General features: G+C 35.9%; 1 protein-coding gene across 1 annotated transcript in view; it reads left to right on the top strand.

Moving 5' to 3' along the window:
- LOC149553530 (putative glycosyltransferase At5g03795) overlaps positions 1-14,186 on the top strand; it is a 166,764-nt gene extending 152,578 nt beyond the window's left edge. The window contains exon 2 of the mRNA XM_089788942.1: positions 13,910-14,186. The gene's annotated coding sequence lies outside the window, so the exon portion shown is untranslated. The remainder of the gene's footprint in view (positions 1-13,909) is intronic.
- The last annotated feature ends 1,365 nt before the right edge of the window (positions 14,187-15,551 follow it).

Genomic DNA, 15,551 nt, shown 5'->3' with positions numbered 1-15,551 from the left:
CGTGGTTTTGGATTTTCTTTTCATAGGATTTTGCATTGTTTTGCATTCTTTGATTGGATTTTGCCTTTTTGGAGTATGTCTTTTAGAATAGACATATGATTGCCTAGGATGTGGATTTTTAGCTTTATGCATTTTGAAGTTGGCATTCACATTGCTGTGGTAAGCTTTGGGAAGATGGTTAGGAGAAGCTTTGTGAGATGGAGAGGATATGAAAGAGCATGTAGGGGGATGATGATGGATGATGTGCCCTGATATGTGCCTTTGTTGATCTTGCATAGAAATGGATGGAATAGGATTTTTACGATGGCTGATAGGAGGATGGAGGATGGTAGATTTTGGGACATAGGGACCCAAAATGGATTTAGCGGATGAAGGGGGGATATGGTAGGTTGTTTTGGGTTGCAAAGATGGTGGAGGGGGGATGACGTAAGATTTTTTGAAGGAGTGATGGGAGGCTGGCATGGTGGGCTTGGAGATAGGCTTGGTTTGGGGGTGTGGTGTACCAACACCTTTAGATGGTGAGCCTTTGGATACATATCCAAGACCATGAAATCCTAGATTTTTTTGTGCAATAATAGGCTCTCTGATTCCTTGCTCTTGTGGTCCTAAACCTTGACCTTGATAATGCCATCGATTGAGCATTTGAACAAGCTGAGGAAACTTTTTGCTTGCAGAAAATGGTAGAAGTGATTTATTAGGTGTATTGCAATGGGGAGATATTGTTCTTAATTCTTCTATCGAGAGAGGGCCACCGTGGATGAATGTAAGTGAACCAAGAGGGTAGATTATAGATGGTGGAATAGCTTGGATAGGTGGCAAGATGGAAGCATGGAGCGGGGGAGATGGAAGGATAGGATCTTGATGTAGCTGGTGGGATGATAAGATATTTTGTAGTGGAGGAGATATGGCTTGAGGTTTTGGAGATGGAGGAGATGGTGACTGCACTATGGATGGAAGACATGGTACGATGATATCTTCATTTATGCTTTGGGGGATGTCAACATGCTTTTGGGCAAGATCTTGATAGGATTGGTTTGGAGTGGATGGTGCGATAGGAGGTGAAGGGATGGATTCTTCAAAGGCAGCAGATGGATAGATGGAAGATTCGGTAGTGGAGATGGGTGAGTAGAAGATGGATGCATAAGGGTCATTACGGGAGATTTGGGAAATGCTTGGAGGCGATGTGGATAGGATTTGGAGGGATTTGACAGGTGGTGGGATTTTGATGCTTATGGGAAGTGGAAGGATTTTAAGCAATTTGATGGATGGTATGGGGATGATAGCTATGGGAGATGGAGGTGATATTGTAGATGGGGAAGCTTCATCACTGACTACTTCACATGGTTGGATTAGATGACATGGCGTATTGGCTGGAGGAGATGGATTGACTTGTGGTTCCTTTATAACTTTCCTTGGAGACTCGCATGTTAGGGACGAAGATGGAGGATTGATAGGAGCAGCTGGTGTGATGGGGGTGGAAGTTTGGAGGCTTGGTTGATTAGGTGATGGAGGAGAAGCTGGGATATCAGGTGGCATGACTAGATAGTTTGGAATAACTCTTGGATTTTGGGGGATGCTTGGGGGAATGTTTCTAAGGCTTTCAATATACCCGTCATAGTCAACAAGATTTTCATCATCATTGGAATAGGAGGTGGCGGGAGCAAGGACAATGCAACCAAACACATCATGATAGGATTGGTACTTCATGCTTTGATGATGAGTTTGATGGGGATGGGGTCTTGCGTATGGATGAACACGGAAGCTCATGGTTGGATTTGGGTTAAGCATAGATTTTGGATTGGCTGATGAAAGATTTCCTACGGAGAGTCAAAGTTGCATGAGAGACCTAAGGAGGATTGGCTGGAGATTTTTGGGTTTCTTGTGGGTGGAAGACTTCAAGGGCATGCTATCAAAAAGTGAGAGTTTTTCTTTCCTATGCAATGGATTGGTGGAGATTATGTCAACTTAAGGATAGACTAATGATCCTATGGGCATGACACGAGATTGACCACTTGTGGATCCCAACCTTTAGCTCAAGGTGATGAGGGATAACAAGTGACAAAGCTAGATTACACTAGACAAAGCTCTATCAAAGGGATAACCTTGGTGAGGCTGGTTGATTGGTAGGATAGATTGATTGGATAGAAAATTTTGGCAAAGTGACAACAACTCTTTAAAGGCTTGGGTGATTTTGGATTGGGTTGCTAGCTGGCTAGGGGGGGGATGATTTGGAGAGACTTTGGATTTGGGATTGTTCTAAAGCAAGGAACTAGATAGATTCAGTTGTATCGGGGGAGCTTGGATGATTTTTTGATAAGGCAGTGACTACGCTAAGTATGCCTTGAGTTGGGAGATTTCTTCTTTTTTGGGATTTCGACCAAAATTGGCAAATATTCATTCAAAAGTTATGAACAAACAAGTAGACAAAAGTTTTCAGCAAGCACGTCAAACACACCAACATCCTAGGAAGCTTTCTACAAGGATGAAATTTGGTTTAGCTAGGGAGTCCTCGATATACGCAAGGTACGCGAGGCCCAAATCCGTAGATGAAACCAAAAAGATGTCACAAAGCCGAGAGGAGCGGTAACCCACTTCTCCTCTTTCACTTCTCAAGGGTATAAAGTTCCTTGAGGCTTAGCCTGAGTGACAAAATTTTGATCCCAAGGGAGGTGTCTTTGGATTCACCTCCCAATTTTTATACTCCGCTAGAACGCTGGAGTTGAGGTCGTCCCAAGGGGTGATGAAATCCCCAAGCAAGCCTCCTAAAACTAAAAACAAGGTTTTGGATCCTAGTCTTATGCACCCAAGATGGCCTGCAAAGGTGACAAGGGGAGAGAAGATTCAGATGACCTTGGGCTTAAAAGCAGAGTTCTTTTCCAATTGATGATTTAGATTTTGTAAGCTATGATTGAATACACTTGTGATTATGGCATACAATTTTCATTCCAATTCGATAGCGTCGTTAGCATAATGAAAGTCAAGAGATCGTCAACATAAGAAATGTGAGCATCATTAAAAATGTGTCCAAACCATGCAATGTTCATTGATTGTTAGGCATTCAAGATTGAGTGTGAGTTTGTCTTAAGCCCAAAACAAAGATGTGTGAAACTCGATTGCCAAGCGCGCGCCCGGAGGCCCTCCACGTCAAGATTTGTCCAATTTTTATGCCCAAATGAAGTGTGAGCGAGATTAATGCGCATTTAAGGAATTTTCTAACTTAGAAAAACCACTAAAGACCCAAGTGAGTGGAGTTTGATCTTTGTGGAGCACTTAACACCCTCTTAGGTAGACCCATCCCCATAGATGGCATTGAGATTGCAACCAATGGTTAAATTGATGGCTGATTAAAGAGGGTGAGTCCAACTACAAACTTACTCAAAGCGTCTTTATTAGTTTTTATAACTTAGAAGATTTCAAAAATGTGGATTCTTTTTATGCCCCAAAAGATGATTATTTGATCTATGGCATTCAAGATTGGATTTTTTGTTTTAATCATACATTCATAAAAAAAAAAAAACTTTGATTTTAATCCATGGCACTCAAGAGTGATTTTAGCAACATGCATTCAAAGACAAGTGATTAAACATTCAAGTTTTTTCCTTTGAGCATTCAAGATTGAGATTTTGTGTGTTGTTTTAAGAACTTTGAAGTGCTTTGTTTTAACCTTAGATCATTCAAGATTGTTTTTGGACTCAAAAGTGAAAATGACTCTTTGGACTTTGCTTTTCATTCAAGATTTTGTGTTCTAGTTTGCATGTTTTAAGCCCAAAAATGATATTCCTAGATTGTTTTGATGCATAAAAAACCTAAGAAACATTCAAGATTTTGCAACAAGACATTTGTTTGGAACAAATAACAAAACTTTTTAGGACAATTTTGGCAACCATTTAGGACTCTTAGTTTTCATGAGATTGTTAAAAGAACTTTAACATATTTGCAAATGAGGTTCATTTTATCCTTGATTGATGCTTTGAGTTTGATTTAGATTTTGGTGTGCACTTAGTGTTGATTTTGAACCTTTTGAAATGGAAACTTGAAGTTCTTTTTAAATTCCCAAAAATAAAGTGTTCCTAACTTTGCATGAATGCATCTAAAACCTTGATGTTGCAAGGATGCAAATGATTAGATTGGTTTAGTTTCACTTGTTAAAAGATTTTTTTCTTTTTTGCAAATTTTTAATTTTTTAATGGATTTAAGTATGATTTGGGGGTTCATTTTAAGCACTAAAAAGAAGTGTGTATGATTTTGCTTCCTTAAAAAAAAAATGGCCAAGATCTCCCACAAGAAGAAGAAGAAGAAGTAGATGGAATAAGAAGAATATAGACAAGAAGAGGAAGAAAAATTCCAAGTGCTTTGTCCACCTATAAGCTTGAAAAATCTGCAAATACTATGAGATAGACTATGAGTTCCTTTGTCTTCTTCATGCTCATGTGGACCTACAAAACCAATTTATACAATCCTACCAATCACAAAAACAAGCAAAATTAGCCAAAATCAGCAAATGACATACAAAACTTGACTAAAAAAGCTAATGAAGATGACCCATGCGGGGTCCCACCGGGCGTGCCAAAATGTATATGAGCAATGTTAGTATGCTAATAGAAACTAAATTTAAATAAAGCTTATACAAACTAAACAAAATTTATAAACTTCAAGATAGACTAAGATGAGCTCTCAATTGAGAATATGAGCCATTAATGGGCTCTCTCAATGAGAAGCTCTCTTGTTGAGTAGCTTTATCTAAATGGATAGGATGTATGCTCAATATGCTTCCAAAGGCTTCAATGGATAATTGTGGATTTTTGGTGTGGATAGATGGCTTTAGTATGGATTTGGCTCTCAAAATAGCATTATAACTTTACTTCATGGATTGTGTTATTTTGCAAAGGAGAAGGATCCAATTTATAGGCAAGAGGCTTGAGGGTTTGAGGGCTAAGATGCAAGGATGGGAAAAAGCTTATGGAGGGCTTAGATTGCATGAGAGGAGAGCACATGGATTGTGCTTCCTTATAGCCAATCAAGGAGTGACACATGTCACATGGTGAGAGGATGGAGGAAAGGGGAAGGATGAGTCAACAAAGGAGGCTCAAGGGATAAAATCTTCATAAAGACCCTCATAATGACTTGTAAGAGCAATAAAAGGGCTTGTAAGAGTCATTTATGACCTAGTGGACTTCATAAAGTTTTATGGTTGAGATATTTTGAGGGTGATGAGAGCAATTTCGACTTGGACTTGATTAGGAAGGTTTTAAGCTTGTTTAGGCTTGTGCAAATGATTAGAGGATGGATTAGGATGGTTTAGGACTAGCTTAGGGATAGGCAAGTGGATGGCATTTAATGAGGGTGGGTGAAGGAGGAGATATTTGTTAACTTTGGCTTGGGTTAGTAAGTTTTAACCCATGTTTAGAGAATGTGACAAGGTTAGGAGGGGATTAAGATTAGGTTTAAAGACATCTTTTAGAAGAGTCTAGACTTTGGATGAGGATAAAGACTTTCTAGAAGAGTCTAAAATTTCCTAGGATGAGGATGAAGACTTTCTAGAAGAGTCTAGAACTTCTTAGGATGAGGATAAATTAGATTTTTAGGAAATAAATATAGTTTTATTTATTTCAAGGGTTTGGGTTGAGGAGATATTTATTAAAACTTTTTTAATAAACATGAGGATTAATATTTAATCTTAATTAAATATTTTGAGTTGGGATTAGGGGTAGGAAATGATGGGATTAGCCTTTAATCAAAATTAAAGAAGGATTAGAAGATTTTGGAAGAGGTTAGTGGTCTTAAGGAAATTGGCCAAGTTTTGGGCAAAAAATAAATTTTTTATTTATTTTGGGTTTTTTGGTCAATTTATTAATTAAATAATTAATAAATAAGGAAATAATGTTTAAATAAGATTTAAACATTTTTGGGAGGGATTTCTTAATTAAATATTTTTAATTAAGATAAAGGGATTTAATGGCATAAAAATTAATTAATTAATTAATAAATGATGATATCATCAGGACTTTTTCAGAAAATAAAAATACTTTATTTTCTAAAGGTTTTTAGGTGTCTACAAGTGGAAGAGTCTATCTACGCTATGATGGCTAAGTTCAAGACTACCCCACTTGAACTTGACAATTCCATACCTAAGGAGCTAAGCTCCATTGTAGAAAATAAATGGCATTACTACCTAAATATGAAGAAGGAAATAAGGGAGTCAATATTGGCTCATGTGATGCCCAAACTAACTAAAGGTCAAATAAGAAGGGCCAATAAGAAACATTGGAGAAAATTTGCACCCAAATACAGAGCCTCTAGTATATTACAGAATAAAATCAAGGCTGTTGTAAAGAAATCCACACAAATGTGGAAATTAATTTATGGATTGACTACTATCAAGGAAGGGCAAGAAGATCCCTTTAGGGAAGAAATGATGAAGAGGAAGAGGAAAATGAAAAAGAGAAAGAAGGAGAGAAAGAGAAAGAAGAGGTAACAGTGGAGGAGAAGACACATAAAGGTGATGAGGCAACAGCTGAGGAGCAGCAACAAGAATAGAGTGTCCAAGACACCCAATTGCCACCACCAAGTCCTCCACATGCAACACCTACATCTGCAGAGACCATAATTGTGAAAGATGTTCCTAACACCTTAGGTCAGAACGTCAATCCACTTACTGCAGAGGATCTCAAAAATATCCTTCACCAAACAACATTGCAATCATAGTTGTGCACAAATCCTATTTTGGTGAGTGTAGAAGAGTTGCAAAAAGTTGTAGTAGAAATTACCAAGGAGAAGGTGAACAAACAAGAACCACCTTCACAATCTCCCATAGCTATATATAATCAACCAAAAGAGCAAGTAGCACAAGACACAACTACTAAGGTTGATCCCATAGTAATAGTAACAATTGTCAAGGAGTTAGCAAAGGAGCAGACAAGACAAAATGTTCCTACGGCACAAAGCCAAGGTGCACCTCCTCAAATCATTGTCATTGATCAAGGAAAAAGAGAAGAAGATAAGGAAGAGGAGAAAACCCCTAAGGAAAGAGAGCAAGAGGCAATATAGACACTGGTAAATTTTCCTACCTCAGGGACTCCTACCAAGCAACCGAGCACTGATGTAGTTCCCCTACAAGTTTCAACACTAGGCTCAAGCTCCACCAAGATAGCAAGGGTACTTCACTATGGAGACCCTACACTTGATGAAGAAATAGTCATACCAAGTTATGACATTAAAAAAATGAACCTAGCACAGATAAATGAAGTGCAAGAGGCACTGGAGAGAAGGAAGAAGTAGGAGATACTCAAAAATGAGTATAGATAGAGGCAAGAATTAGTAAAAATCAAAGATATCTTACTTGATGCATTTAGCTTGCCAGTACCTGATGAAAAAAAGCCCATCACGAAGCAATTGTCCAACATAGTGGACCAGGTACAAAATAAAGACCTTGATACTAATGTCAAATTATTAGAATGGTCTAAAAAGAAATTCCAAATGAAGGTTAATGAGAAGATATCCAATAAGATAGCATTATCACAGGTTAAACTAGCTAAAAAGGTTGAGAAAGTTAAAATAGTACTTGAGAACATATTCTCATTATACTCCAAACTATGTGATTCATCATATTTCACACAAGAGACTAGTCAAAGAATACTAAGCTTGGAGAGGAACCTTAAGATATCCAGCACACAGCTACCTAAGGATCCAACTCAAAGTGAGAAGCATTTTGCAACAATGCTTCTCACTCAAAAGGAGTTAGTTGTATTAATAGCAGAAGAGGCTAATGTTAAGGCCAAATTAATATAGATACAGATTGCTATTACCCCACATCTAGAAGTACTACATAAAGAGATGGCCTATGCAAAAAATGTTTTGGAGAAAGATCCAAATCTTTCTACATTAGAAGGCCTTGTACATCTTGCAGCAAAGACAACCATCCAACTCAAAGTACTGGAAATTGCCTTAGATAATTGGGATACTTCTCTGAAGATGATAATGGAGGTAAATAAAACATTTTTGGCTAAATATTCCATTCATTCTTAGGACCCTTTGACATAAGTGTCAAAAAGGGGGAGAAATTACATTTTTGGAGAAATGTATGGAGATATTCATGTAAGGGGGAGATATAATAAAGATAGGAGATAATAAGAATGGATGTGTAGATAAATGGAGTAATACATTTTTTTTGGGAGGAGATAGTACATTGTATAGGTAAAGGGGGAGATAATCAAAATTTTGAGGAAGTAATAAGGAGATGTGTGAAAGGGGGAGCATATATAGAGCAAAAACAAAGGGGGAGTACAAACAGAGCAGATACAGATTAGATATAGAGTAGATAAGAAAAAAGAGTATCAGACATATCAGCATGAGACAAATTTAGCTTAAGTAATTTTGGTTACAAAAATGACACATCAGCTTAGAGGGAGTTACAAATTTTTGAGGTATATAATCATCTACAAAATTTTGAAACAAGCTTTTGAAGTTTTGTACATATGTCAAACAGAATGTGTATTATACTCATAGAGACCAGACTCATAATGCTTAGTTAAGTGTTTTTTCCACTCATGTCAAAGAGGGAGATTGTTGGTCTCATATTGGTTTTGACAATTGAGTGTCAACACACTTAACCAATTCTCAAGTTAATGCCAAGTATAATCTAGATGTTGATTTATAGTATGTGTCGAGCCAAAAATTCAATAGGTGCCGAGTGAACTTCAGGTGCCAAGCAAGTATCAAGTTTCGAGTGATAAGTGATGCCGAGTCACTATAGGTGCTGAGAAAAGTATAGATGTTGAGTGAAACAGAATTAATATCGGAGCCGAGTGAGACAAAATTCTTATATGTGCCAAGCATCAGCAATTAGTAAGTGTTGAGTAACATAGAATCAACATATGAGTTTGTGCCTTCACAAACTCAGATGTAAACTATTTTTGAAGCCGACTTATGTAATTAGCATGCAACCAATAAGAAAAGTGAAAGAATTGAGAAGGAAAAGAAGAATGAATATTGATCATAGATTCATACCTAACCCTAAGTCTTTGAAGCCTTTAAAAGGAGGACGAAACCCCACTATGTGTGTGCATATGTGTGAGAGTTTATGGGAGAATGCTAGCGAAGTGTAGAAGGGTGTAAAGACTTAGAAAAAGTAGAACAACATTACAAAATTCAATTGATCAAGAGAAAAATATCAGAATTTTGACGAGAGACATATCAAATCAAGCAAGGATCATAATAGATAGAGTAGAATAGGGATCTGGAATCAGCAATTGAAGATTGCAAGTCATTAGGTCAAGACTTTCTAATACTCTCTAGACATTGTATTAGGAATGAAAATCCTATGATGATAGGTTGGTTTGATAGCCATATTGTAAGCCTTTAAATAAGGTGCTAAATCCTTTAACAAGGTAACATTAGAAGTGAGTGTTTATAAATCCTTTAACCAGGTTGCTTTTAATAGAGTGTAAAGTCTTTAACAAGATAGGCCTTTCACAGGGAAAACCATTGGAAGTGATCAAACTTTGTAACCTTAAATAGTTACATATTGTTGTAGTGATGCTTTGTGGGTGTCATCCCCACCCTAGTTTTACCTTCTCATTTTTGGAGGGTTTATGGGTTACCAAAATCTTGTGTTACCTATTTTCATGGATGTCTTTATTTTTTATGTTAAGTGGATATGTTAGATGCATGTGAATGATCTTAGCTAAAAGTTTAAAAGATTAAAATTAGTTACTTCTGATTCGACCCCCCGCCTCAAAAGTAAATATTCCCACTTGTAAATTCCAACATTCTCATTTAATGACATTAAACTTGTGATCTCCATGTCCTTCCTGTTTTCTTTCTAAGTAGAAATTATCAACTAATTCATCATATTCAACTAATTATTTGTAAGCTTCCATACTTCAAATGTTCATTCTTCAAGTCTAGTTGTCAACTATCTTTTATCTTCTTCAATCATGATTTTTTCTTCATCTTCTTTCTTCTTTTGCTCTATCACTTCACAAAGTCTTACTGATTGGGTTTCTTGTTCTCTCTTGAGTTCTTTTACTTCTTTGCTTAGAATGTTCTTCTTCTTCTCAGTAGTTCTACTATTACTACCTTATTGTCACCAATTTTTCCATTGTCAAATAGTCATTTTGTATCAACTTCTTTCTATTGTGTGTCATTTCATTGAATTGCCAACTCTTTCCTTTTTGTTAAGGATTTCCTTAACTCTTCTCTCACTTCTTTAAGTTATTGAAATATGGTATGGATTTCGATCATCTGGTTCTCAATGACTTTTCCCATCAAGTATTCCTCCATCTCCAAGATCTAAGCATCTCAAGTTGTTACACTTCTTCCAAGAGAATTGTGCTCTAATACCAATGTTGGAAGGATTCAATGGGAAACAAGATACTTGGGGGGTGGGGGGTGAATAGGGATCTTAAACTTTTACTTATGAAAACAAATTACCAATTTCAAACCTAATTCATCTCATATCTATCATCAAAATTGTAATGCTGAAATGTAAATTAAAACATCACAGCCATGAAAGATTCAACACATAACACAAATGATTTTGATTACCTAAAAACACTTTGATGTGAAGGTAACATTGGGGTAGGAATGAAACCCATAAATCTTCATTGTCTCAACAATAAAGTTACCTTGGTAGGGTTACAACTCTAATCATAATATATGATCTACCCAATGAGGGATCTGCCCTATTAAAAATCTTTAAGACTATTAGGTCTTACCTTATTAAAGGATTTTACACGTACAATGAAGTAAGGACTCTGTTAGGAGATTTACATAGATCTATTAAGATCACTCAGTTAAGAGATTTACCCTGACTCAATCCTGTTAAAAACTAATTCAGTACTTGACCCTCAGTTTTCACTGTAAGTCGATTTCAGATCTCCTATGTTCAATGTCTCTATTAACTACCAAAATTTGCACCTAGTAATGAACTAGAAAAGTTTAGTAATTTTAACCTAACATGGGAATCACTTCTAAGTGGGACATGTAAAAGAAGTGAGACCTCCAGGTTCTAGGCAAGCTCCTATTGAGTATTCGGTGACATTTCCATGATCCTAATTTAAACTTGCAGGAAAAAGGAGAGAGATTACTAGAAATAAACCTAAAACCTACAATTAAACTAACAAATGGGTGATACACCAAATATGAATAATTAAAATTCAGACACACTTGACACAGAAGAATTATATACCTACTTGAAGTACAAGCAAAACACTTCTTTTTGTAAAGATCTGCATAAGTAATTTGTAATAACGTTTGAAGAATGAATTAGCAAGATGAGGAATATAGATGCCTCTCTTTAACCAATTTCACTTTTAAAAACACAAATTACAACCTGCAAATAGACTTACTTTCCTACAACTAGGTGTTGGAATGAGACAAAACAACAAGGAACAATAACAATTCACAAATTATTCTATCAAATCATTTTGATACATAGAATTGTAGAAAGAAAGAAGGCTCAAAAAATTGACACAAAGTAGCATAAACTCAACTGTTGTCATTTGTACTTGAACTTCCAAAATGAATTACAAACTCTGCAAATAAAGTTAAGGACTCAGTAGTCACAAAAATTTATCTACATAATCAGAACTCTTACACAATGAGTTCAAAAATTCACTAAATACCATAATCCAGCTCCTGGGTCAAATTTAGAAAGATAGCCCATAAATGAGGGCTTAGAAACTTCCAAAAATGAACTCTCATTACTCATTAGACGTTACTAACCCATAACTACCCTCATGACTCATCAGAAATTATCCCAAAAGTCTCCAACAGTCAATAAAGGCCCTTCAATTGCCATAATAAATTCAAATTTGACCCCCAAACTTTCTCCTAAAAAGGCTCTTAAAGCTTTCAATGACTCCTTCATGAAAGGACCATAACTCATGGAGTCAACTCAATTACCCTCTTTTTGCATTTAAAATAGGAAAAATAGAAAAGGTAAATAAGCACATAAATCTTAAGGTAAAACATAAACCCCTCCCTTTATGTTCAATGAAAAATAAATAAAAGGGATTAAAATCCCATTTACAAGCTCATGGACATCAAAAATTAATGAAAAAATGGAAAAGGGCGCTATATGGTTCTAATACCCTAAAAAGTCTTCATTTTCACATTTGCATTGTCGGTGAAGAATTTGGAAGGTCGACTAGGGTTTGTTGGTTTTTGTGGCTGCTACGCATGAACTTTGTTGTTTTGTGATGATGGCTGCCATGAGAGAGCTCATTGGTCTTCAATGAAGCTGCCATTGATGCATATGCTGGAAGGTATGTTGTTTTGGGTTTATATGTTTTGTTGGCTGTCATGAATATGAACTTAAGCTTCAAATTTTATTTTCTCTTGTATAAGTTGTGAGAATTTGTTTGTGATCATTTGTTGGAATTAAACTTTTTGTTGCTTGTATTTGAAGAAGAAAAGCCCATAATCCTGATTTGGTGGCATATCTTTAATCTCAGGCCAACCCCAAAGAATGGGGAGATTCTGTCCATGGTTGTTAACAACCCACAATGTAATATGTTCCCATTTATTAATACATTGGACAACTTCATCACACCAATGCACATTCGATACTAGCATTGCAAAGTAGACACAACTTGTGGGTGAGCTTCATAAAGCCTACGAAATAAACTGATACCCATACCATTCTCTCTCTTTTTCACACTCTGCATATGTGTTCATTTGTATCTCTTGGTCAAACTTCTCATTCTCAAATTTAGGATAGAATGTAGCCCGAATCTATGAACAAGAAAATGCACTCTTGTTTACAAAAATCTCCTCCAATAAGTCCTTTAGCTGGCTACTCTTCCTTCATAGTGTGAGTAATGTTTGAAATAGTCACCAATCCCCTTACTTTCAAAGTTGAAGATGATGAACCTGCCATGTGAAAGATTTACCAGTTTTCATCCTGCCATGAACATAGAAGATACTTTGTTATTTGATGGCGAAATTTTAATTGATGTATTTTATTTACTGCCATGCATTCTTTTGGGTATTCCATGAGATATGCTACTTCACATCCTTTCTAAATTTTGATGACTGAATTTGTTCATCTATTCGGTTCTCCATTTGATTTCCCTTATTCATTTTCCATACCTAGGATTTGTGAGCAAGTTGTGGTTGCAATGTTATTGCCATTCTTAGCCATGACTACCTTGCTATGACTTGAAGATCTAACTAATGATGTTCCCAAAGTATCTAATCTACTATCAGAACTCTCATTGAGGTCATCCAGACTAGTCCTTGTTGCTGCCCACTAAATTTTGTCACTCATAGTGATCACTACATAATATGACCTGAAGTACTAATTGTGGAGATTCCAATATTTTTTGCCATGTTGTAAGAAATTTCCTAGCGTCATCAAAGTTCTGATTGCCACCATCCTAGATATAGGTGGCAGGAAAATTTGCAATATAGTTTTTACAAATATTTTCACATTTGTATATATCAATCTGCTTTGTGAAATCATGAGAAGAACAGTCTGAAACAACTTCAGATGCATTTTCTTGTGTTCTCCCAGTATTATAATTTACTAAGCTAGATTTTTCTTTATGAACCACTTTAGCCCTTTTTTCTTAAATTTTCATTAAAAAGACCTTTATTTTTGGCATTTTGGCCTTCATCTTTGGTTTCAAAACCTACCTATCAAGTATTTCTACGAAGTTAGTTCTTTTTTTTATCTCTGTAACCATATACATTTTCCTTCCTTTGTTACTTACTATCATTGTTGTTTCATGGTATTTGAAAGAGTATTTTGAAAGGTTTGAGCACAGACTTGTGACACTTAGAATACACTTCACTATTTTTTTATGTATTCAGAATAGGAAAAATATGATATGTGTGGGTACGTAGTTGTAGGTATTCAATCATTTCTTGGATCTTTAAATATCTAACCCCACTCTTTCTTATGTAGGAGAATGAAGACAGAGATCCAACAGATTGAGGGTTGAACCAAGAGCAGCAACAAAGAACATTTAACTAGTCAGAGGCTAAAAGACAATGACTGGCTACCTCTGACTCTTTCTTCATGTGCCATATTTTCTTTCATTCTCAATATGTATAAAAGCAATAGTTAGACTCACGCGGCTTGTGTGAGATTTTTATTTCCAGCATTTTTCCATTCATTTCATACTTTGTAAAACTAAAAATTGTACCTATCAGTTGATGATTTATACAATGAACATTATATCTCTTTTTGCTCATGATTTTTATATGATTGCAAAATGATGAAATGTAAATGAATAGAAAATGGATATTTCCTTCTGCAATGTTCCTTGAAGTAAAATTCAGCATGTGTAGAATTTTAGTAACATTTTTGGCAACCTTTGTTGTATGTCTACTTGCTAGACATTTGACAAGTTTCCTCTTATTCATTGGGCATAGAGTCTAAAATTATGCATCCCTAGCATCTAGACCTGACAAAAAGAAACTTCTAAAATTGTTGGTTGAGTTTTGAATGCATGTACGTGAGCTTATTAGGACTCTTATTAGGTTGACGGATATGCAGGATCAAAACTCAAGTATCAACTTTAGGAGTCAAAACCATCATAGTCAACCATTTTTTTTATGTGTGGATGAGTGCGTGTATCTGAATGCATGCATGTGAATAGTAGATATGTGGATATGCATGTATGTAAGGTTGACAGCAGGACTTGATTAGCTGCAACATTATGTCTATGCATATACATGTGTGTACTATGAATGTGCAGGCATTTAAACACATGTATGCATCTATGCATGAATGGGATGGGCAAAAAATGATAGCTTAACAACATAAACCAGCAACTTGACCAACCTAAAACCTAAGGAAAACTAGAAACTAACCTAGGATAGAAAACAAAAACTGACATGTGCTTGAACAACACTTAGGAAAAACAAAGAAACACCTAACCTACTGTAATCTAACCAGCATAGAAGCTTGATCAAATAAATCCATTCATAGGTTCTGAGAAATATCTACCTTTCCTTCTCAATTTACAATAAAATATGCACTCAAAGATGGTAGAGAATACATGAAATACATACAGATAGCAAAGTAGTTGGTGCACTATATTTAGAATGATAAATGCAAATGCACTCACCTCTTCTAATTGATTGATTATATGAATACTTATGAATGTAGGAATGAGTTGAAAATGCTCCAACTTAGCTGCAAAGGCATCCTTAGCTTCTTCTTTTAATGGAGGATCATGTTCAATTTCTTGTTCAATTAATCCTTCATTTTTGGCCTCCATTCTTGCTAAGTGCCTGATGGGGCAGCTTTTGGATTTAATAAACTTTGCACTTAACCTATTGGCTCCTTACTACAGTTCATCATGACTCCCCTGCATAATTTCTTGCCATATCATCTCCTCCTCCTGGGTTAGAGGCCCACCATCTTCTGTCAAAACGTTCAATAGCTTATCTAAGCTATCAACTTATAGAACATTCTCAAAAATAGGTTCAAACTTGAACTCAAGTAGAAAATTTTCAAGAAGAGTGTTTTCCAATACAAGGCTTTCTTCAATAGGCTCACACCTTGAATTTTAAAAACAAGATTTTCATAGAAATCTTTA

The sequence above is a fragment of the Cupressus sempervirens genome, chromosome 6, assembly GCF_028749045.1.
Source record: "Cupressus sempervirens isolate cs-2001-9-10 chromosome 6, ASM2874904v1, whole genome shotgun sequence".
NCBI classification, from domain to species: Eukaryota; Viridiplantae; Streptophyta; class Pinopsida; order Cupressales; family Cupressaceae; genus Cupressus; species Cupressus sempervirens.
The sequence above is the reverse complement of the archived record's forward strand: the minus strand, read 5'-3'. Positions and strand labels throughout refer to the sequence as shown.